Below are 22,919 nucleotides of genomic sequence, written 5' to 3' on the forward strand. Positions count from 1 at the left end.
CAATACACTAATTTGAATATCCGCCATGTACAAGAATAAACGTGAACGCATTTCAACGCAGTGTCCTCTGTCTCTAGCTATCTGAGATCCTTTCTCTTTTTCCTCCTCCGTAATGTTTTGGCGCGCTGACTTCAGACGTCTCCGCTTCAATCGAGAAGTTGGCGCCAAGAGAGCATCTGGAGTCGTGTAAACAAGGGTGAGCGGCAAACAATCAATAGCCTTTTTGAAGGAAGCGGCATCAGCAGGTCTATCTCGTATTAATTTGTCACCCGACTCTCCCGGCCATCAGCTACCTGTGGGCCGATCGCGCGGCAAATATGCGCCCCCAGCGGTTCGAGGGTTAACTCGTCTTTTAATGACGCGGCAGCGTCAAGATCTCGGCCGTGGCTGGCGTGCGTGGGGGAAGGCGGTGCTGGAAGTCATGTCGACTGACTAGTTTCTGGTTAAGTGCAATGGACGGATTAAAGCTGCATTCTGGCTTTCACATGCGTGTCATGTCAAAAAGTGCCCTATAACATGCACGATACTGCTTTCCTTTTCGACACTTAAGCAAAAGCTCTCGGCTTGGCTGTTCACTGTTTAGAAATGGAATAACTTCTGTTTCATTTCCAACAAGTACAAAATCCTGACACTTCTGGAAAGCAAATTAAAGTGTCCATCCTTTGTTTCTGTAGCAAAGGCTTTCGACATTCCAGAAATGGCTGTTTGTCCAAAAGTGGTCTATTTGTGTTTGCACTGTAATTGTACTGGTTCCGTGACATTTGCTCCTGCGAAAATTGCTCCCATGAAATATTTGCAAGCTAAGCCTAACATTAATTCTACACACAAACACAACCCTAACCCTAATCCTATAATGCTCACAACAGACTAAACATAAAACCCTGTCACTACCCTCACTCTAACCCTAGATCCTTTGAGAAAATAAAACCGGAGCAATTGTCGCATGAGCAAGTGTCGTGTCATCACTTCTACCAACTGTCTACTGTGTCATAAAGCATCATTATACATATATAACGTTAATAGATGGATCACGTTGACTTCTGGAATTCTTTGTGAAAAAAAATATTCAAATCAATGACTGGGTGTCATCAATGTCTTTTTTATAACATCCCAATGTTTACGCTTCTTTCTGTAAGATGTGAAAGTGAAGGGATGTCTGCATCTACTGCATTTACTGACACAAAGAAATCCTTTTTCTTCCACAACAGGAGAGGTGTAAGGAGGCGTACTGCTTCACGTTAACATTTTCCTATATTCTAAATAATCTATATAATAATAGTATATTTTCCTGTCAAGAGCCATCCTTATTGTGACAAAAAAAATACCAACGTGAAATAATTTACCATGGGGAGGGCGTGGGAATATGTGTGTGTGTGCACTATGAGCCATTTCGTGTTCTTTATATTGAAAGAAATGTTCACGTGTCATTCTTGATAGAGACTTAAACCGTTCAGCGGGGTAGTGACTACTTGGTGTCTAATGGAAAAAGGAGGAAAGACAGAAATATTGAATCACTTCATGTAGGGGGCATTCAGAAGATGTAAGTATTTCACTCTCCTTTTCTCCATTTTCACAGCCGTCCGCCGAGAGCGATGAGGAATTTAACTCCATTTCAGAGTTGTACAAGATATTTTAGGACAATTGCCCATTAGACAATTGTTAGAATTGAGGAGGATTCATCAACATCGGACATGTTGAGGAGAAAGTTGCGGGATCTTACCTTTTTATGTTTTCCATAAAATGATTGTATTAGTCACAACCACAAACTAGATGAAGTGATGATGTCATTTCCTCGAAAGTCAAAGTCTTGCGTCATTTCCTTTCTTGAATGTAATCCAAGAGTATTCTTCACACGTAATACTTTTGTGCTGTTACAAATTTGCTATTATGACTATTACCAGGAAGGGGTTGGATTATAGTTGCCGAATACACCGACCAAAATGATTTCTGCATTAAATACTGTCTAACCTAAAAATTGGAATTGTCTCATTCGATTCCCTGTTTTCAAAGTGGTTGTGGCCAATACCTCTGTTCTAAGAGAAAATGAGACATCTTAAAATGACTTTACATTGTTGATTTTAAGGTCAGATTTTTGACATAACCTGTCACTTTGTTTGTTTGAGTCTACCTCATTGAGACATCCATTCGAAAATGGAATGGTCTTGCAGATAAGCGCCTTTGTCATTTACAATGAGTCGAACGTTGTGATCTGTCTCGCATTCGACTGAATGTCTCTGCTGGCTCACAAATAGGGTATCCTACCTTTAATTCATCTCAGACATTGGATCGAGCAGAGGTGATGGGGGACGGTAGGAACCTGGGTGGTGAGCAGCAGCCGGTGGTCTGACATGCGATATGTTACCTGCTAACTTATTCATCGCGGGAGAACAATTTGGAGAAGCAACTCGAACGGACCGACATAATGACTTCACAGCGAACACAATTATGAGCGCTTAATAACCTAAATTATTCCTTGTTAAGAATTTATCAGTGCAGAAATACCTCACCATTGGTTGGATGGACTTGAGCCAAAAGCAGCAGCAAAAAGCATCAACAGCAACAGCAACAACGCTGACTGCAAGGCAACCCAGTGGTGTCGGTGATGCTTCATTTCCCTGTTCGTCGAAGACGTCATTGGTCAACAATTAATCGAATCAGAAGAAGCTTGTCTTCTTTCCCATCGACAGCTACCCCCCCCCCCCCTCCACTTTCTTTGGAAGTGCCCGTACGAGGCATTATGGGAATATGATCTGAAATGGCTACTCGAGTGGGAGTGGAATTGAGTGGAAATTAGTGAACTCTTACAGCAAGCCAGGCTCAGAATTCAGCCCGAATTGACGTGGATCAATTCATACATGCATGATTTTCTACAGACGTCATAACGATGTCGATCCGCCGTCTCTGATTACTTGATTACCAAAAGAAGTCAATTTTTTTCCTGCCACTCTGAGTCACTCGTTTGCTAAGGTACTGCGCTCTGCTGAAATGGCAATACTTTTCTGGAAATAATCATCTTACCTTCAGTTCAAAGAAAAAAAAATTGTCTTGTTTCGATGAACCTTCCTTACGTCTCACCTACTGATAACCACCTCCAACATCTGATAGCAATTCGTCGATTGCCAGAAAAATCAAAATTATATTGTATTAGTCTTCTTTCTTTTCCGCGAAGACAACCTGCAGAAAGACACGCAAGGACTGCCAAAAGTTGTTACAAAGTGAATACTGAAGCTTGAAGTTCGTGTGTCCCTTTTTGCAACCCTGAAAATTAGATTCCTTTCAGAAGCTGACATATCGAAGAGGTGGGTATTTCAGACCTTTCCTCAGAATTATGATACTGGAAAGTTCTTATGACGGAGGAGGAAACATTATTATAGATTTTAATTTAAAAAAATCAAAAGATCCAACTTTTACTCTCTGTACAAAAGGGGAGCGTATTCTCTAGTGACATGGGTTAGTTATTCATTTCTTATTTAACTCTTTATTTGTTTCCGGTAGATTTCACAAACGATTTTTGGAGACATTATTCTTCAACCATGCAAAATTTCGTGATGTTTCAATATATATACACGACCTTTAACACGGTTGGACTTAAGTACTAAAATATTTTTTATTGTTTGTTTGTTTTTCGTCTTTTATTTTCTTGTTTGTTTGGTTTTAGAGAGAAAAGAAGATGACAACGAGGTTTTCATTCACAACATGCTAAAGTGCCCAACCAGATACGAAATCCGTAATAATTGTATTACATGTTGCATGCGTGTTAATACGTCTCAGGGGTCCTCCGCTGGAGGCATGACCATTATTCCAGAGGCGTGGCATGTCCACTCCGTGTTTATCGATAGGAACGCATTGTGTCGAATCAATTTGACATTTTGTGCACAGATTATTGTATTCATTTATACCACGATTAAAATGTAGACGGCTGGCATCCGAAATTAACAGTGCCAACATCATAACACACTAGCCCCATATATCTATAACCTTTCAAAGATGAATAAGATTAAACATGAACTCAGTATTTTAAAATGGACTCTTTTCAATCTATTTGCAACACAAAACAATGTCTGTACACTTCGCTAGTTTATTGTTCTTAGAGAACATCCAGAATATGTATTACTCTCTGCTCACTCCTCCTCCTTCATTTTCTCTCAATATAAACCTTGAAACCCGGATTACATTATTCTTTTTTTTTTTGTTCATATAAATTGACGACACACATGATAGCAGGCATAAGTGTTTTCGGCTAAAGTTTGTTATTCCGAAGATTCGAAAATCGATAAGTAAAATAGAAGATACGAACTAACAAACCTTTGGAATCACGAACCTTACTTCGTTTTTGGATTAACAAACCTTCGCAATAAGGAACCTTTTTTTACTGATTAACAAACCTTCGCAATAACAAAGCTAGTTTAATTTCCAGATTAATAAACCGTCGAAACAACGAAACTTTTGGAATAACCAACAGTAACCAGTGTTATTTTAGTGCTACTCTTGAAAAGACATGATTCTTGTATGACCTTCTAGTGCTTCAAAAACGAGATTTCTGAAAATAGCGGATAGTCACTTGCAATAGAATCAAAGCAGTCTAGCAGCGGCGGTCCCGGCGGGAAGATAAAAGTGACGCTGCGCTTGTAGGTATAGGTCGCTCATCAGTCTAAATAATCATTAACCTGACTTGACTTAGGCTGAGACCTAATGCGACGAAGGATGGTGATGATCTTGCATCGACTCAAAAAGACGTACCTTCATAACTTTGAGAATGATCGTTCAGTTTAATTACGTGACAGTGACGCGACATGGATTTGCGCTACTTCCCCGGTGACATTTTCAATTCTGATAGTTTGATGCCGACATATACGACATACACGACATTTCCGCCTTCCTCTAGATGTTTGCTTGCTTAGGAAATTAAGACTCTCGTTTATGTTTACGTGGGAATTGAAGGACACACTGCGCAGTGGTTTTAATAAGGATGATTCGTGTCTGGATGTGAGGTTGCCTCCCATCCCTTCAAGCAATATGTATGATGCACGGAGTAATAACTGTCCGAGAGCGCGCAGACGACACGAGTATCACGTCCCGCCCAACCGAAATGAGAAAGCCCCAGGTGCCATAATAAAGATGCGCCCTCTTTCTTGACTTTGAGGGAGGACAGGACAGAAAGATAGAGGTCAACTTGGCCGACAATTTTAAGACAAGAGTGAATTCATCAGCTAGCAGTATAACGGTGCGCATCACACGTAATAATTTGCAACTCTGGTACTATGTCAGCATGCTTTATGTCAGCTTGTCTACGTCGCCGGAGAAAACTAACAACAACCCTATTCCCCAATGAGTAGATTTCGCTTCGAATTCCACTCCCTGCCTCATTTGACGCTTCTGTATTCCAAATCACGTTTCACTCACGAAGCCGCAACACAAGCCGTTCCTGCGATAGAGATATTGCGATCATATTTCCACGTTCTTGTCGGTATCCCTCATGCCGAGGGCGCTGGCACGCTTCGTACATTAATCGTGCTCTTCTCGGGAGAGTGTTCCAACAAGTAAGCAAATAAATACATGAATAAAAACGTCCAACAGGGACCAACACACAGGGGCAAAATATAAGTTTATTAGAAGAAAAAAAAGTACTCTGGTATCCGGAAGAAACAAAAGTACCAGAATTCAGTCGTAGATTTGCTGTACAATTCTTTTCACATCTCATAGAAAATCCCTTATGATATGATAATGGTTATTATGATCGCGTGGTATGAAACTGAATGAACACACAACATTATCGTAAGCTTTGAAACACGGAGAAAGTGTGTTGTTTTATCCATTGTTCGGAAGATGCGGCCTGAATACTTAATATGAACTTCTCTTGATTTAAATCAGCAACAACTTCAGCCAGCATGAGAGGCCCAAAAGCTTTTAATACACTCATGAAAGGCAGAGCACGTTTGGAACTCCTGTTCTGTGCACCATTTTGGCAGTTGAATTGTGGTCGTTTTTACCCTGGTATTCTTCCAAACGACCCTGTTTGCCTATCATATTACCCCAGCGTCGTTAGGTACCCCATTTTTAAGTTTAGGTTGTGAGGGTCATCGTGGGTAACAAATCTTGCCCAATAATATAAGCAGGACTCGAACTCGGTACCTCCGTTTCAATGTCTTATTCACTCTACCACAGAGCCCCCGCAGAACAACACAGAACACCACAAAAACACTCACACATGTTCTCTTCTCCCCCAATAAGCCCCACCCTCGACTGTTTTCTTGAACTCAGAGTAGGAGCTTTCCTGCCTGCTTTTGGGATGATGTGTTGTTTTTTTTTCGTCAGAGTGGAGAGCTAACAGGCTATCCCCGCAAATTTGACAGGTGAAATATTGGTATCGAAATAACCTAGCAAAGCATGGATATGGTTCACAACAACATTGATTATGCTGTTAGTTGTTATCTGCTCATCACATGTCAGATCCTTGAATTGCCTCTTACTCTATTTAGATAATTATCACAAACATAGCCTTTTTGTGTGTGAAAAATGAAGCATTTTGTCACATATGCATACAAAATTATAGGAATATACATACAGAATTATAGGAACAACGCCAACTAATAGTCACAGATGCTGACAAGCTGGGCGTTATGACTTCCGAAAGGAATCATTCAGTACGTCCCATGCAGTTTCTGAACCTTATTGTAGTCAATAGGACGCTTTTGGCGGCGAATAATGACCGAATTTCGAGACATTAGTGCCAAGAGGGTGTATGTATAATACCCCATTTCACAGAGATTTTTTTTTTCTCATCGGTCACTTGTCGGAAGAAAAGTTTGCTGCTTCCGGCCACCAACCGAAGTGTATCGGATCGCAGTCTGATGAATTCGACTTGGTTGGTCGACTATCAGGTGATTGTCAGACATGTCGCGGGTGATCCTCATGGGACGATCTTGCCTCATCGGATCACCGCCAGACATATCTGACACTGACCTGATGGTCGCCCAACACAAGTCGGATTCATCGGACATCGATTCGATACACTTCGGTGGGTGGCCGGAAGCGATAAACTTGCTTCCGATGAGTGACTGATGAGAGAAAATCTCTGTGGAATGGGGTATAACCGTGATCTAAAATCGTGACAGGCTTTCTGCATGCTCATCAAACGCAAGTGCAATTTCCAAATTTCACCGAAGAAGTTCGCGCTTTTGTTGCTGCTTCTTGATACAGTGTATTGTTAGAAAGAACCGTTGAATGCACGCAGGCTTTATAAACGACTATGATGTGTGCAGAGTTTTATACCCACACATTTAAAAAGAAAGGAAAACATGTATTCAACCCAGCTATAGATGGCGCTATATGTTTCAGGCCATGACTCTTTATACCAGTTACAGATTAAACAAAATTGAAAGTACAAGTCTCAGGCTGGGGCAACTGGATTGTTGACGTGTGCAATTAATCACTTGCTTCAATAATCAGTTTGCCTGCAAATCGTCCTTCACGAACACACTTATTGGGCTATCAGTCTTAAAAAGAAGACGTTTATATTCACAAAGCATGGACACAGAATTGCAAAAATCACAACACAACATTATACAAATGACAAAAGAAGCTGTTACACAGTGCAAGAAGAATAATAAGCCTGAAGTTGAAGAACAGAACAAAACAAAACAGACATGCAATTACTTGGTATTTAATCATCATGAGACAGTCACGCAAGGATAATACTGAAGTGCCAAGCTGTCGTTTCTGGAAAGTGACTTGCTGGTATGGCCTGTACTGTTCTAGGCTATCAGCTTGCCTAGAACAGGCGAGAACCTTAATGGAATTACATCGTTTTCATGCAATATCACCTCGTTCAATGCAATGGCTCCAGACAACATGAAATTATCTTTCAGATTGGAAACGAACCATGGAACACCAATCTCTGTCAACCTTGTATCGTGGTCTTTGATGATTACAAAAGCCTGTTTTGACTTTGTGCTAGTCCCGATAGGCAAGTGGGCCTACAAAAATCATTTCCTCTTGTTTGTACTTCGGTGTAAGGCTTATACCGTCATCTAATTCCTCGTTTGCACAAAACGGCGAAATTAGTGCTTGCGGTAAAGAAAACAAGTTGATGATGATGCTGATAATCCTTTTATTTGTAAGAAAAACGAAAACACTACGGTATAAATAAAATCGCTGTCAAGATTAATATCCAGCCTAGGTCTTACTCCGTGAGAAGAAAATGGATGCTTGTCCTGTGTGTTGATTTTGGCGCGCTCATCGAGACGGCTGATAGAGCACGCGAATCCTGATCCTTGGAACAGACCTCTAGTGTATAGAATTCTTGGAACGGCGTTAGTCATCTGTGATTCCACAGGGGCAAGAGTGCTTGGTGTCACTGAGCTAAACATGCAAATGTCACTCAACAGAGAATTGTTTGAATCGGGGAAGGGGTAAGTGGTGGGTGGGGTGGGGTAGGGTGGGGCGTTGGATGCCTCTCACTTCTTGAGATGCTGGCATCTAGGCTGGTTAAGTGGCAGTTGCTGATTGAATGTATCCCGCGTTCGCCCGACTGCCATAACGGCGCCGTGTTAAGACGTTCGTATCCCTTCGCTCCTTTGAGGTGACACGTGCACAATGATTATTCCTTTTAAAATACATTCCGTTCATGACGGCGTTTGAAATATGCAGACTGAAAGAGGGGAGAGAGAGAGAGAAAGAGAGAAAAAAAGAGAAGTAGAAGAAAAGAGGAACATGGGAGATAGAGGGAGGGAGTCGGAGTAAAGAGAACCGGTCGATAATAACTGAGCGTATAGAAATCGAGCAAGGGAGAGAGAGATGGAGGGAGAGAGAGAAGGAAAGAAAAGAGAGAGGGAGAAGGTAACGACGACAGATCATGGAAGACATCCAAGATTAGTGAGGAAGGGTGTGGAAGTGAGAGGGATGCGGTATAAAGCATGGAGAAAGAGAGAGGGAGAGGGGGAGAGGGAGGGAGGGAGACGGGGACAAGCCGTGGAGTGACTGGAAAGATCGTTGACAGATGTGAAAGTGCGTTGAATGTCAATCAAATCAATACATCAGACAGATCATGTGAGGCACACATACTAACGCACATATTTCCAAATGTCAGAACAAATACCGTCTGCCGTTGTGATTAAGCGCGCGCAGTTCGCGCCGCGAAACGAGCTGTCCACATCTACCGGAGATATCGGTGTATATCTAGAATTTCGCTGCTCCTTACGTATACCAAGAACCGGTACGTAATATCCCTCAACTCCAGGGTCCTGATCGTTTTATTTTGTTCCAATTTCTTCTTCGGCAAAGGAGAAAGTAATTTGTCTGGAGTCCTACTGTCTAGTTTGACTCCTATCCAATTTCTTCCGGTTTTAAACGACGAGTGGGTGAAGCACTTCCACGCAGAATTTCCGACGTGTTCTAAAGTGTTGCTATGACGACGACACTCTGGTAACACAATGTACATTCTACATAAATTGTTTCCAGACGTAGGGAGCCACAGGCACTGAGATGACCACTCCAAGATGCTCTCTCTCTCTCTCTCTCTCTCTCTCACTCTCATAGTCTCCTTCTCTCTCATCCTCCTCCTCCTCCTCTTTCTCTCTCTCCCTCTCTCTCTCTCTCTCTCTTCATTAACTCTCTCCTTACCTCTTTCCCTCTTTATCTATAGAGCCACCTATCTATCTGTCTGTCTGTCTGTCTATTGATCTATCTGTCTGTCTATTTATATATCTACCTACCTATAGTTTATCTCCTCGAGAGGGAAAACAACTCACTTGCACATTATGAACTATGATGTATTTTTCTTTTGTATCTTTTCTTTCGTATCTTAGGAGTTACTGCTGCAGCTGGGTTCCTCTTTTGTGCACAAAGCGAAGGAAAACAGGCGAGAGTTTTAAGTTTCTTATCTGATTTTGAATTTCGAGGAGCGCGGTTCGTAGCGAGCGCGGAGCAGGAGGAGTGGGCGGGTAACCCGAAGCGTCTGCGTGATCGCCTGAATTGAAAATTGAGGTGAGAAGCAGAGTCTGCATGTGACACTCTGTTGAGACTGAGAAGCAAACAGTTCGATTTGGCGGGAAAATAATTCAATGGAAAAGGGCAAACAACCACAGGAGTTGTTTTCTACGAGGTAAGGGAAGCCGTAGAGGCATGTGTGATCGTATGAAGCGATACCGAAGTTTCCATGTGCCTGATTACTCTCACCCGTCTATATACCTCAGTTCCGAAAGGAATAATGCGCTGTAATGTTTTCTAATCGCTTTCATCAATGATTGAATGAAAAATCATAATAAAAGTCATGTTGTAATCTTAGAATTATGTTCTTTTCTGTTTTTCAAATCTTGCAGCCCCTCCGTTGAGGGGAAACAGAGAGGTTGGGACATTACGCGTCAGAAGGGCGCATGTGTGCATTACAATCTGTACATATACACGTTTATTCATACAATCATGCAGAATTTGATGTGCATATATATATATATATATATATATATATATATATACATATATATGTATATAAATTATATATATATATACATTTTGTTTTATATATATATGTTGTAATATTCCACGTGTTGGACTTCGAATGTTATTGTAAGTAGAAGAAGGAGTCTCGAGTACACCATTTGTAGTTCCAGCAAGGTTTCTATTAATATAATGATAAGTCTTTGTAAAGTAACTATCGTGACATTACTATGGTGACTATTACTGCCAATACACGATTATATTTGATCAATCATTTCTCATTTTTCCTTAGAAATAATTTATTTGTGCTTAGTACCACACAAAGATTGTTTAATTCTCTTTAAAATGATTCCATACTTGTTATGATTATCGTAAACATGGAGGTGCAGTGCTTACAAATATGAGGTAAAGTCAGAACTTAAAAGCTGCAAAATGGTCCAATTTTTGACGTTCCTAATGGAGTTTCCTCGTTATGAGTGAGTTCCCCATTGTTTCATTGGTGTTCATTTACTGTAACATCAGCATTCTTATGGAGTGAAACATGTATGCGTTCAACCAAACAGATAAACAAACAAACAAACACACACACACACACACACACACACACACACAAACACACAAACACACAAACACAAACGATCATGACTCAAACCATTTTTTTATCTCACAGAACCTCGTTAACCACAACAAAGACATAAAGAAGTAAAATGGCATGGTCCTGGTTTTATTTGTGAGTTTCATCTTTATTTTGTCTTCATTTTGTCGTTATTTTGTCTTTACTCTATGTTTACTTTGTCTTTATAATTGTCAATGAACATGATCGGGGCTCAGTATCTGGTGGACGACCCAAGTGCTTGCACCAACGCCTGGCGCCTGCTGTTGATTAGCTTCGTGATTCGCTGCTGAGGAATGGCGTTCCACTCGTCAACCAGTATCCGACGGAGGCCTGCCAATGTCGTTGCATTCGTGACCCTCTTCCCCACAGCTCGGCTAAGTTGATCCCAAAGATGTTCTATGGGGTTGAGGTCGGGGCTGCATGCAGGCCAGTCCATTCTAGTGATGCCCTCTCTCTCGAGAAAGTTGCACACAAGTCTCGCTCTATGTGGTCTTGCGTTGTCATCTTTTTGAAACATCTCAGCTTGGATTTGCCCTATGGCGCGGGCTTTTTGAACATTGCTTACACGTGGCATGATGTCCAACCATAAAACTTGATGAGCTATCAAAATTGCCTGGAATGGCACCACTGAAAACTTGAATGTGGAGTTAAGATGTCTATCGAAATTTGCCTTCATGGCTGACCAGTTGAGAACAAAAGACATAACACAAAAGAACATGTTCTCTATTTACTCTTCACGACCATTCTCATTCATAAGGACAGTCCTTGTTCATTTTGCAGCTTTTCAATGCAGACCTTAACAGACACTTTTGAGTACAGCCCTTTACTTGATAGCATAATCATAATGAGTAGGATATCATTTCAAAGAAAATGTAATAATCTGTCCATTGATATCAAGCATGTATATATGGTGCTTACAAACTGGAGGAATTTACAGCTGAAGTCAAATTTCCAAACTTTTTTGAGGGGTATATATATATATATATATATATATATATATATATATATCGCTCTCTCTCTCTCTCTTTATATATATATATATATATATATATATATATATATATATGTGTGTGTGTGTGTAGTTATATAGGTTATATTTACTTTAAAAGAAAATTATATATATATGTATATATATATATATATATATATATATATATATATATATAGCAATTGGAATGCAACAAAAAAAAACACGCAAAAGGAAAACTATTGAACATGATGTTATCAAGTGAGAATAAATATAATCACTTTCCTCAAATATTTCCATAACCTAGAGTGCACCTGTGCAGGTCACGCGAAACCCGGACCAGAACACAGCAATCAGTTGACTCGATGTATCAAAACATGACGATCCCAATTGCATTCAGAGAAAGCATGCGCACCAGGTGCAGGTTCCATCCTGGACCTTTAAATCACATCATGTTTAGTCGCTTGTGGTAGCAACGGTGCTCCATGCGCACGCACCGCAGTGTCAGAATACATGATTAGAAGAGACTTACGCGCGTTCACGTTTGTGCAGTGTAGTATTACTCTCTTTTTTAGTTTTGGTTTAATTCAGTTTCTTTCAAGCGCATTTTTTTTTCTCTCGAATAACTGAAGAGCAAGAAGATAAATCTTCTGATTTTGTGTGGGCGGTTTTTTTCGCTTGCCGTAATTTTACCCGCTTGTAATGGGTTCCGACATAAATGAAGCTATTAAGGAAGACGTGTGGTCCCAGCAAGTAATGTTGTTGTAGGGATGTCAACTCAATATTCCTAATTGATGTGAAGGCCAATTTGTCTAATGTGTGAGGCTTTAAAACGATTTTCTTTTTGCCTTCTCGCTTGAGCTCTTGTTCGGTTTTTTTTTCTGTTATTGAGTCTCTCAATGAATTGATTTGTCATCTATAAATTGAATGACATATTTATCTAAACACTGCAAGAAATAAAAGCAAAAAGTATAAATTGACATAATTGTTATTATGAGGAAAAATGAAAAGTAATCACGAAGGCGCTCTGGTGGCATAGAATACACCTCTTGACTAATGTTATTATTATTATAGTGTATACGTTTTACCGTTGGCATGGTTGGATATATGCTTCTCTGCGATGCAAACAGTCCAGTTCTTTAGCCCGTTTAGAATAAAAGTCTTTGCGTCGGTTTAGGAATAACCTCTAATACATACATTCTCATTATCACTTCCTAGAGGAGAATGCTTTCAGCAAGACTTATCTATTTGCTTATTTATCGCTCGTTCTTTAACAGTGTGGTATAGTTTTTGTTGAGATGGGGCTCGTTCTTCAGGTTTCCAACTTTTTTTGTGACATGAAAAACCTCTCATGAAATATGAAAGAGCATACAATTCTAAGAGGTTTCAATGTTTATTTGATGAACATTGGTTTTGAAAGGGCTGAAATATCCAGAAACAAAGGGGTCCTAATAAAAGGTGAGACCCACCTTTCACTGGATCACTTTGTTTTGCTTTGTGTTTGGATATCTCAGCCATTTCAAAACCGATTTTCCTCAATAATAAACTTTGAATACCTCTTAGATATGTATACCCTTTGATATTTTTTAAGTGTTTTCTAACTACCTCACAAAAGTTAAAATCTGAATCCCATTTCAACCAAAACTATACCACCCATGGGTGTGCTTCATTTGAAAACCACGAAATTAACATACCACTACACATTTTACATTTTCGTTAACCAAGCCGACACCACTGTTATTTGGGCCAATGTAGACTCTTTCATTTGAAATGTTAACTGAAAAAGTTCCATGAATACTTCTTGGCGTCTCTTTTTTGTTATCATTGCGTTCATCTGGTGTGTCTTTGATTTTATTTGGAGGTTTTACCAGAAAACCTACCAGTAATCTCTTTGCGTGATGTACGTGTTATAAGTGGGATTCAAAGCAAAATGATGACACCATGTATTAGAAGCGGGAGTGTCATCAAAATCTAGACTTTATTTTCGACATGCGACGGATGCGTTGGGTTAGTGAATGTTGAAGCAACACCCAGTAATTACGTCATGCTGTGTTCGAGTGACGTCAGGTTCTCTCAAGCCAATGACTTTCCTCACGATGTTCCCTATACAGGTTAGACTGGGCTTTTCAATGATAACAGGTGGTATGCCTAACAGTCCACAGACTGTGACAATGGGGGCGGGGGGGGGGGGGGCGAGAAGGGGGGGGGGTTCAACTGATCCCATCTAGATGCTTACTCTTCGGCTCTCTACAGAGGGATAATGGAAATACGTAAATAAAATTACATGTAGGCAGGGGAGATGGATAGATAGTTTAAAACTGTTTCTACGTGATAGATATGGAATATCCATTTTTGACAGACAGTTCAGATGGCTTTTCTTTTTCTTTTTTGTCTTTTTTTTTGGGGGGGGGTGGGGTTAAGTTACAGTCATCCTCTTCTATCAAAATGCTAAGGGGGGAAGATGTTAGGGGAAAAATCGACACTATGGTATACCCACAAAGGTCCGCCTTTTGTATTTACCGTGCTGTCAGTAGTCGTTATGCCCCAAAGTTATTTGAGAAAGCACGAGTCACCATTATTTTGGGATTACTCGTGCTTTGTTTGATTTGTTTCGTTTTGTTTTGTTTTGGTTCGATTTGGTTTGGTTCGGTGTATTCAACTTCAAACAACATATGCATAAAGAAGCGGGCAAGCATACACACCTATACACACGCGACCACCCTGTCTTACTTTTGTCTCTTTTTCTCTTTGTCTCTTCTTTTTGTGACCGTGAAGGAAGAGGGTCGCTTTCATTTGATTCCCTCAAATAGAATGCAAACGAATGCCTATCAGCGCGAAAGCAATTCTGACATCAATCTATTATTCAGTGGATCTCCATCGGTTCGTTAATCTTTAGATCTGATTCTAATCACGATGATGACGTCAGCAAGAACATCATGCCAATTCTGACCATGATTATCCATTACAACAGTCGACGCTTTGAATTATTCATAGAAAGTATGAGAACAGCATCGTCTGCCGAAGACAAGAGATACCTTTGGTCGTTGGCAGCCTGCCATCAATGCCACGGCTCAGTGGCAATCTGCAGAACAGCGCGGCGATAACATAATTGTGACTGTGGGCAGACCTCCATTGTGAAGATCGCCAATAAGCGGTATACCCATGGTTTAAAAATCCTCACTTTTCCATTAACAAAGTCCCTGACAAGTAACCACTGAATAAGTAATGGAAATGACGTCATTATAGGCATACAAAACGACAACAGGAACAGAGAAGAATGAGAGGGTGGAGGATTACAATGACATACTATGAAAAAAGAGGGAAGCAAAACCAAAATCAGTACTTAATGCTCTCCTATCACGGTCATTATGGAAGACGGAAACACGTGATAAGTATACAGGAGAATATAACAAACCTTATCTATTCAATACGGACCTAGAGTATCACAAGTATCTGAGTTTTGCCACTTCGCCAGATATCTATTTCATAGTTTGTTTCGAGATTTAATTTCTGCCCTTTTGATTGACAATGACTTCATATTAGTGTCACTTTATTAGATGATTCGGAGAAGCCTCTTTTGAGCTTTTGTTGATCATCATTCTGACAAATATTTTATTCATTTGTTCGTTCATTCATTCATTCATTCATTCATTCATTTATTCATTCATTTATTCATTCATTTTTCCATCTTCAACAAAACTATTAATTTTTTTTATTCACGTAAGATGTAAGTACATGATATATAATTATGCCAACATTACAACAATCATTCTACTTCTGTTCTCGATAACCACTCCCTCCCCACTTGACTTTTTTAGAGTAGCATGATATTATTTTAACTTGAAGCATGATACATCTCTTTACGTATACAATGTGTACAAAATTTACTGAGGGGAACTCCCCCCCCCAAAAAAAAAATAAATAAATAAATAAATAAATAAATAAATAAATCATGCAATGACCAGAAACAATACGTTTACCTTTTGATAGTCCTATTGAGTTATTGTCGTTTCATTAGTAGGCCTACCATCAGAGAAAGCATGCATCCTCAAAATATCAGCGAGTATCATCAAAATGGCAACGTCTCCTCAACATGTTCGCCCGGGGAGCAGAGAGCTCGCTGATGTTACACCACCATAAATTATACATGCTGGTGGCATTTTCGATCATCGCGCTTCTTAACACACCGGGCGCGGCCCGTCATGCACGCTCCATGGCTCAAAACACACTCTTGGTCGCAGCGAAATCAGTGACCCGAGTGACAGAGTACATTTACGATTGTTAGTTGTCTTGCCTTTCCTTGCCGAAAATTGGCCAATCGGAGCGCGTTTCCGATTCGAAACTGATTGCCATAAGGACGGCCTCTGCAGAGAAAGGTGCACGTGAACCCGACGAGAAGAAGTGGTGAGTGATTGCGGTGTATGAATGAATGGACTTTGAAGAAGTAAACAAGGCGGGTTAAAACTATTCTTCACCCTTATTTGAGGATCTGAACAAAATCGAAGACGAAATTTCACGGTAACATGAAGGTCGTTTCCTATTCAAAATATTGAGAGTAAGGTCCCTGCAAAAATAAAAAACAATTGGTGAGGGAAGGAGTAGGGGGTCGACTTGGCATACATATGGAGTAAAAATGAGTGACCCTGACACTTGAAAATTGTTTAATAGCCTCGTATGAAGGATCGGACCGGAGATCAAGAACTGTAGCGTAAATTGGTCAGGAGATAAAATGGTTACCCCACATATGCTCGCTGGCAGCTGTGGCAGTTGAGAAATTGTTTTCAAAAAGAAATTACCAGAAAATCGAATGAAATTGCTCTCGATATTGACATCTTAAGTACTGCTCTGTCATTTCAATGTTACACTGTCTTCTGTATAACATGAAGTTTGCGTCGATCTGAATGAATCGTTTCTTTTCAAGTACTTATTACGCCAATATCGTTGTGTTAGTGTGTGTGTGTGTGTGTGTGTGTGTGTGTGCATGTATGTTTAAGAGAGAGAGAGAGAGAGAGAGAGAGAGAGAGAGAGAAAGAGGAACGGAGAGACCCCGCGAAAAATCTGCATGTAAAACACTGATCTATTTCCCTCTTTTAGGGATATTTATTTACGTGCTTGACAATTGGCAAATGAGGCCAATAAACTAGCAGTATTTCTTACACCTTAAAGGCATTATTTGCCATTCACAGATAAAATAAAAACCCAGCTTTGGTGATCCAAAACAGTTCTAGAATTTGAGTTAGGGACAGAAACAACCAATGTACAAATGCTCATCGGTTTAACCAATGTTAATTATTGTTTAATACACAACATGTGAACGAAAGTTTTGATAAAATTGTTTCTAGAATAAATCGTCTACAGTTATTCGAGAAAAACAATAACATCTCCTTTGATATTTTAGGCTTCATTGCGATTTTTTTATATAATTACATATGGATTTTTTGTGATAAAACTGACCGACACATGTGCATCATACGTGATAGCTCGAACATTTTTTTTTTTAAATCACTGCTCCCAATGGTAAACCATACCTTTAAATGAAGTCACGAAGGGTACATAGGACATGTGGTAAGCAATAAGAATCGTATCTCACCTGCTAGGAAGGCGTGACTGGGCAAAGCTGGCACTCCCTGCAGGACCGCTGTAGAGAAAGAAAACAAACAAATACAAACACACTGTAAACCATGTGATAGCATAGGGGATACAGGCAGCATAAACGAATAAAATATATGTAACTGACCTTCAATGCGACGAGGCACATTGGGCATTGTCACCATAACAACGGCAGATGAGATAAGGGCAGTGAGAGTTATCCATTTCCAAGAAAACATCCAGGGAGCTTGACTCGATCCTTCTCCCTCCCTCCCATCTCACCCTCCTCTGCCCTCGATGTAATCATTGAATAGACTCTCCTTCTCTCTGTCCCTCACACAGACACACAGACACACCACACAGACACAGACACAGACACACAGACACACACACACAGACACACACACACACACACACACACACACACACAACACACAAGAAAAGTAAGAGTAATAGGAGTAGCGACAATCCATGCACAAATTAGCAGGAGGAATCATTAGCAATACTCATTCGGGTAGTGTGAGGGAAACTTGTCATAACAATACACGTAATTTGCACTGATTTTGGCTTTTCTAGTAGTCTTGACTCAATTTTCACTAATATAAAATCTTTAAATTGATATTGATGTCTTTTCATTTATTTCGTCACGCAAACAAATCTTCCTTTCACTGAAATTCATCACTACAAATGTAAGCATTCATATTCCGAATACCATAACATAATAATTATCCATAGTACTGCAGACAAAAATAAATGACACTGTACAAAATCATTGAGGATATGACAGACACGTCGCGGCATTGCCATTGCATCTAGCAATGTCCTTATACCATGAATACGTCGGCAAAATCACCCTATCACTTCAAGAGGAAAATGCCTGTTTTTCTCTCTTCTCGTCACTTTGAATGAGATTTAAATCATATTATAAGAAATATTTTGTATTACGTCACTCATAAGCTGATTAATAGAGTGATAGAGCTATTTTCCTGGCAAGCGTCATATTCATCGGTCTCCTCATCATCATTCACAAACATTATACACTACTTTGGACAAGGATGACCTCCCACCAACTAACCCTATCTGTTGCCCAATGGGATACAGCCGTATAACTCAGTGCCCATGTCTGCTTGTGTATTTCTGAATGTTTTCGGTCCAGATTGTTATTGGTCTCCCTCGCCTCCTCTTAATTGTCTTCCATTTTGCCTTCAAAGAGAGTCTTTTTCATGCGATCATACAATTTTTTCTCATGATTTGTCCAAAAAGTCGAAGCCTAAGCTTCGAGCGATTATCCCCGTACTTTATGACTAATCCTGATTTAATCTGCTCTATACTATACTCAGCCATTTGTCTGTTGCGCTTCCCATGAGATTCTTAGCAGTTTTCTCAACAACATGTTTGTCTACAAATTGAAACAAGAAAAGATAGCTTGATGAAAGCGAGAGTCGGTTTCCTAATAAACATTACCTACTGTCAGGGTTTTATTTTGATTCAATGCTACCTTGGGAATGCCACGATTCAAGAGTTAATTTCCACTGTACTAAGTCGGAACTAAATTTAGTAAGTCGCTACGTGGCATTGTCAGAGAAACATCGATTTCCTCAGCATTTTTTTTTAATGAAGAGATAAATCTTATTCTAGATAATATCTAGATATAATTCTAGATAATATCCTGAGCAGTGGAATCACGACTCTCTGGCTCTCTCGATTTGTACTCATGTCTATTAAAAAGAATAATGACCAGTGCATTCTTTCTTTCCACATTTCATTGCAATTTAACCCTATAATCACAGCAGAGACAAACAAACAAACAGAAGGAAAAGAGGATGATGCGTCATTCTAAATGCTGTATGACAGTGCCCATTATCCGATGTGCAGCAATACACAAGATTATAATGCTACATTATTCTATATTACACGCCAAATTATGCTCGTAGATGTCCGTTACATTTCAACGACTAGAGAATTCAATCAGTAAAACAAATGATGAAAGTCCTGATCACCGTCATTCGGGCGAGGGCATTCATTAAGGGTGATTACACTGCGTATGATTTCGAAAATATGTGTAGTTAGTGCGGCTTCATTAATTCAACCACGTGCCATTTTACGGGTAACCTTGGGACTGACTGCACCAACTAAGTCAATTCATGGCTAATATTGCAATCGAATAGGCATTCGAAATGTTTTGTGAGAGGAACAGTTTCATACCCTGGACATACGGGAAGGCAGTTATTCCCGGGGATGTACCCCACGAAATCTAAATCAGACGAATTCGATGATTTATCTACAGAGAGTGCATCGAACTGGTATACCTTAATCAAACAAGACGGGCGCTCCAAAGGCATGTTTTACATGGCAGCACCATGAAACCTTTACAAAGGTTGTAACCAGTGCAAGATTGCTTGTTGTCGTTGTCAGTTTTCCACAAGGGATGGAAGCGCTCATGAAAAAGGAAAATGCTTGGCATTCCAGTGTCTCATGCAGTTTCGAATGTCATCCTCCACCATTCTACTACAGATGTGAATCTTTTTTGTATTGTTCTTTTTTTTCACACATTTTCGTAGTTGTGCGTTATTGCCCTGAGTGTCGATATAGTTGCATGAACAGATAGTACACAGGTAAGTGATCCGTTCTTAGAAATGAACATTTCATTGAAGTAGTACAGATTACGCGTTTGGCACCATTCGGTGTTGCATGAACGAACCATTGTAGTCCTATCTTGTAGGCGTTTTAAACGTTCAACAGTTTCACAACAGTCGTTAGCCGATTCTCATTTAACTGCAAGAACTGATATAATTATTTCTATCTCTCACATGAAAAAGCAAAGAAACAAAAATCCGAACGCTACAGTATGTCTTGAAATCTGAACATGAGGCGCGCTCCGTCAAGCAAAATTGGATTTGCTTATTATTCGCACATTCATCATCAGCAATCGATTGTCGACCTGTTACGGGCGAACGCAAAGTCATACTACATTGTGCACTTTTCTCTGCATTGAAATTGTTCCGCCTTTCGAAGAGACGCTTTTTACAAAGAAAATAGAAGGGAAGAATTGGTGCATGCGACCCATTTTCTCCAAATCGACGAACTGATTGAGACTATCATAACACCACAGTATCTTCATAATCTTTGAACGTTTACTATCACTGTGTGTTTTGCGACGACGTATCTTTGCGTTATGATGAGCGTGAGTGTTGCATGCGTTACACTGATATGAAACTGCCTTCCGTTTCGGAAAGAACATTTTTTATTTCGTTGATTTTTAGTGTTTTCATGTCTTCTGTTTCCATAACAAGAAGTCAAACTTGAATGTGAGTGTTCATGTAATAATGATAGTAGGTGATGTCATTTTAATTCTTCGATTCGAATCCTTCTTAACAACCAATACCGAAATGTTCCTAGGCTACGGTCACAACCCCCAAAATCAGCCTGCTCGGCGACCGGTCGGCGAGTTTTTAGCCAAAACCGGTCGGACAACGACCGGTGACCGACCGGTGACCGACCAGGCGCCACTGATTTTGGGGGCATCGGTCGGTCGCCGCTGAAGTTTTAGCGCGGAGTTAAATTTTCAGCGTTTTCACTCGCTGCCCAAAATACGCTCGGTGTCCGACGGGAACCGCCCAGGCACTGACCTAATCGAGCGGTCGCTGCCGAGCGATTTAGGGAACAAAAATAGTAGAGACAAAAATGACAACAGTACAGAAGAAAACCAAGAGAATAGATCGAGCGGTCGCCGCCGAGCGACTTAGGGACTAAAAACGTTAAGAAAAAGATGACAGAAGCACTGAAGGAAACCAGGGACTAGATGGAGAAGATAATCTGACGCTATGTGGAAGAAGCAGGGGGAGGAATAAAAGGCAAAGAAACCCTACCAACATCTCAGCTGCATCTCAACATCTCGGCAACCAACATGAGGGACATGGAAATCAGAGGCAACCACTTTGGGGCAAAAGAGATAAAAGCTAAAAGTTAATGTGGATATGTTGACGTAGTAAAATATGGTTTGGTTACCTTATCATTTATTTAAGGCCTATTGATTGAAGAAGACATGAATGACAAGAGATGGGGAAAATAGAAAAATACTGTAAAATACAAAACATATTTTGGAGATTTTTTGAAGATATTCTGGAAAAATCTAATCTATTCTAATCTTGGTTCCATCTTGGGTGTTCCTCCCTTTTGTTTTATTTCCTAATTTCTAGTTATCTGTGGTATCACATAGCTGAGGTTTGTTAGTTGATAATCTAATTCTTAGATCTTTTGCCTCGAGTTTTATCTTAATTGATTAATTAATTAACAAATCACAAATCACATAGGTACATTAATAAACACAGGTAGCTCATGAGAAATTTCCGACAGAGACCGGCGGGTGGCCGTCGGTACGCCTACGGGTCACCGGTAGATGACCTATCGATCACCTGTCGGTCGCTGAGCGATTTCGTAAAAATCGGCCGGTGACCGGTGGGAGATCGTCCAGTTGCCGATGGGGCATCGCTCGGTGACTGCTCGGGCTCTGCGCGTTGCAGATCCCCATATTTCGCCAAAATTTTTCTGAAAATCGATCGGTGACCGACGGGAAATCGACATGGCACTGCTCGGCCATCGCTAGGGTTTTACAGCCTGCTCAGCATCTCCAAAAACTGCTGGGCGGTGCCAAAATTTCAGCAGCGACCGAGTAGGCTACAAATCGGTCGGTCGCCGCTCTGAGTTGTGACCGTTTTGGTGTTGCCTCAAGACTTTTTTTTTCGCTACGTTTTTCACACTTCTGTTTTTCCCCTATACTCTCTTTGGATCAGTTCCGTTACCATCGGGTGCTGGAAACAGACGATCCGTTTGAATGAATCCGGGTCAAACCTCGGGTAGGTTTGATTAGCGGATCCGAGTGATAAGAAGGGTCATTCCATGCGTAGCCCCCCAAGTCATATTCCATCAGGCGATCGACTGGAAGCTGATAGCATGTGAGCACTTAGCTGCGAGGCTCTCGGAGTAATAATTGGCTGCTCCTCAATCACTACCAACTACCTTCTTGTTCCAATTGTAGGGAGAGACAGCAGTAAGACTGATGAGGAGCATCGAAGTGCACTTAACAAAAAGGTTGAGAGTGTGGCTCCTTGGTGATGACGTCATGGAATTGGACTGGGGCAAATCACGTTGTGAATTATGACACCGCGCAAGAGAGTTGAGCAGTGCGGTTGGATTCTCAAATTGCCTGGTACATTATTGAATCATGTTAATCATGTCGTCACGTAGTAAGGTTGGTAAAATCACCTTGCCAGACACAGAACTCCAGAAAAGTGATAGAACAGCATGAACTCT

The 22,919-nt window shown here is 40.5% G+C and overlaps 1 long non-coding RNA gene across 1 annotated transcript in view; it reads right to left on the reverse strand.

Moving 5' to 3' along the window:
• LOC139737136 (uncharacterized) overlaps positions 1 to 22,919 on the reverse strand; it is a 110,993-nt gene that overhangs the window by 16,775 nt on the left and 71,299 nt on the right. The window contains exon 2 of the long non-coding RNA XR_011711362.1: positions 17,608 to 17,655. This is a non-coding gene — a long non-coding RNA (uncharacterized lncRNA). The remainder of the gene's footprint in view (positions 1 to 17,607; positions 17,656 to 22,919) is intronic.

This window comes from Diadema antillarum, unplaced genomic scaffold (assembly GCF_040938485.1).
Source record: "Diadema antillarum isolate AM-2024a unplaced genomic scaffold, OU_Dant_1.0 seq00000682_RagTag, whole genome shotgun sequence".
In the NCBI taxonomy this organism is placed as follows: domain Eukaryota; kingdom Metazoa; phylum Echinodermata; class Echinoidea; order Diadematoida; family Diadematidae; genus Diadema; species Diadema antillarum.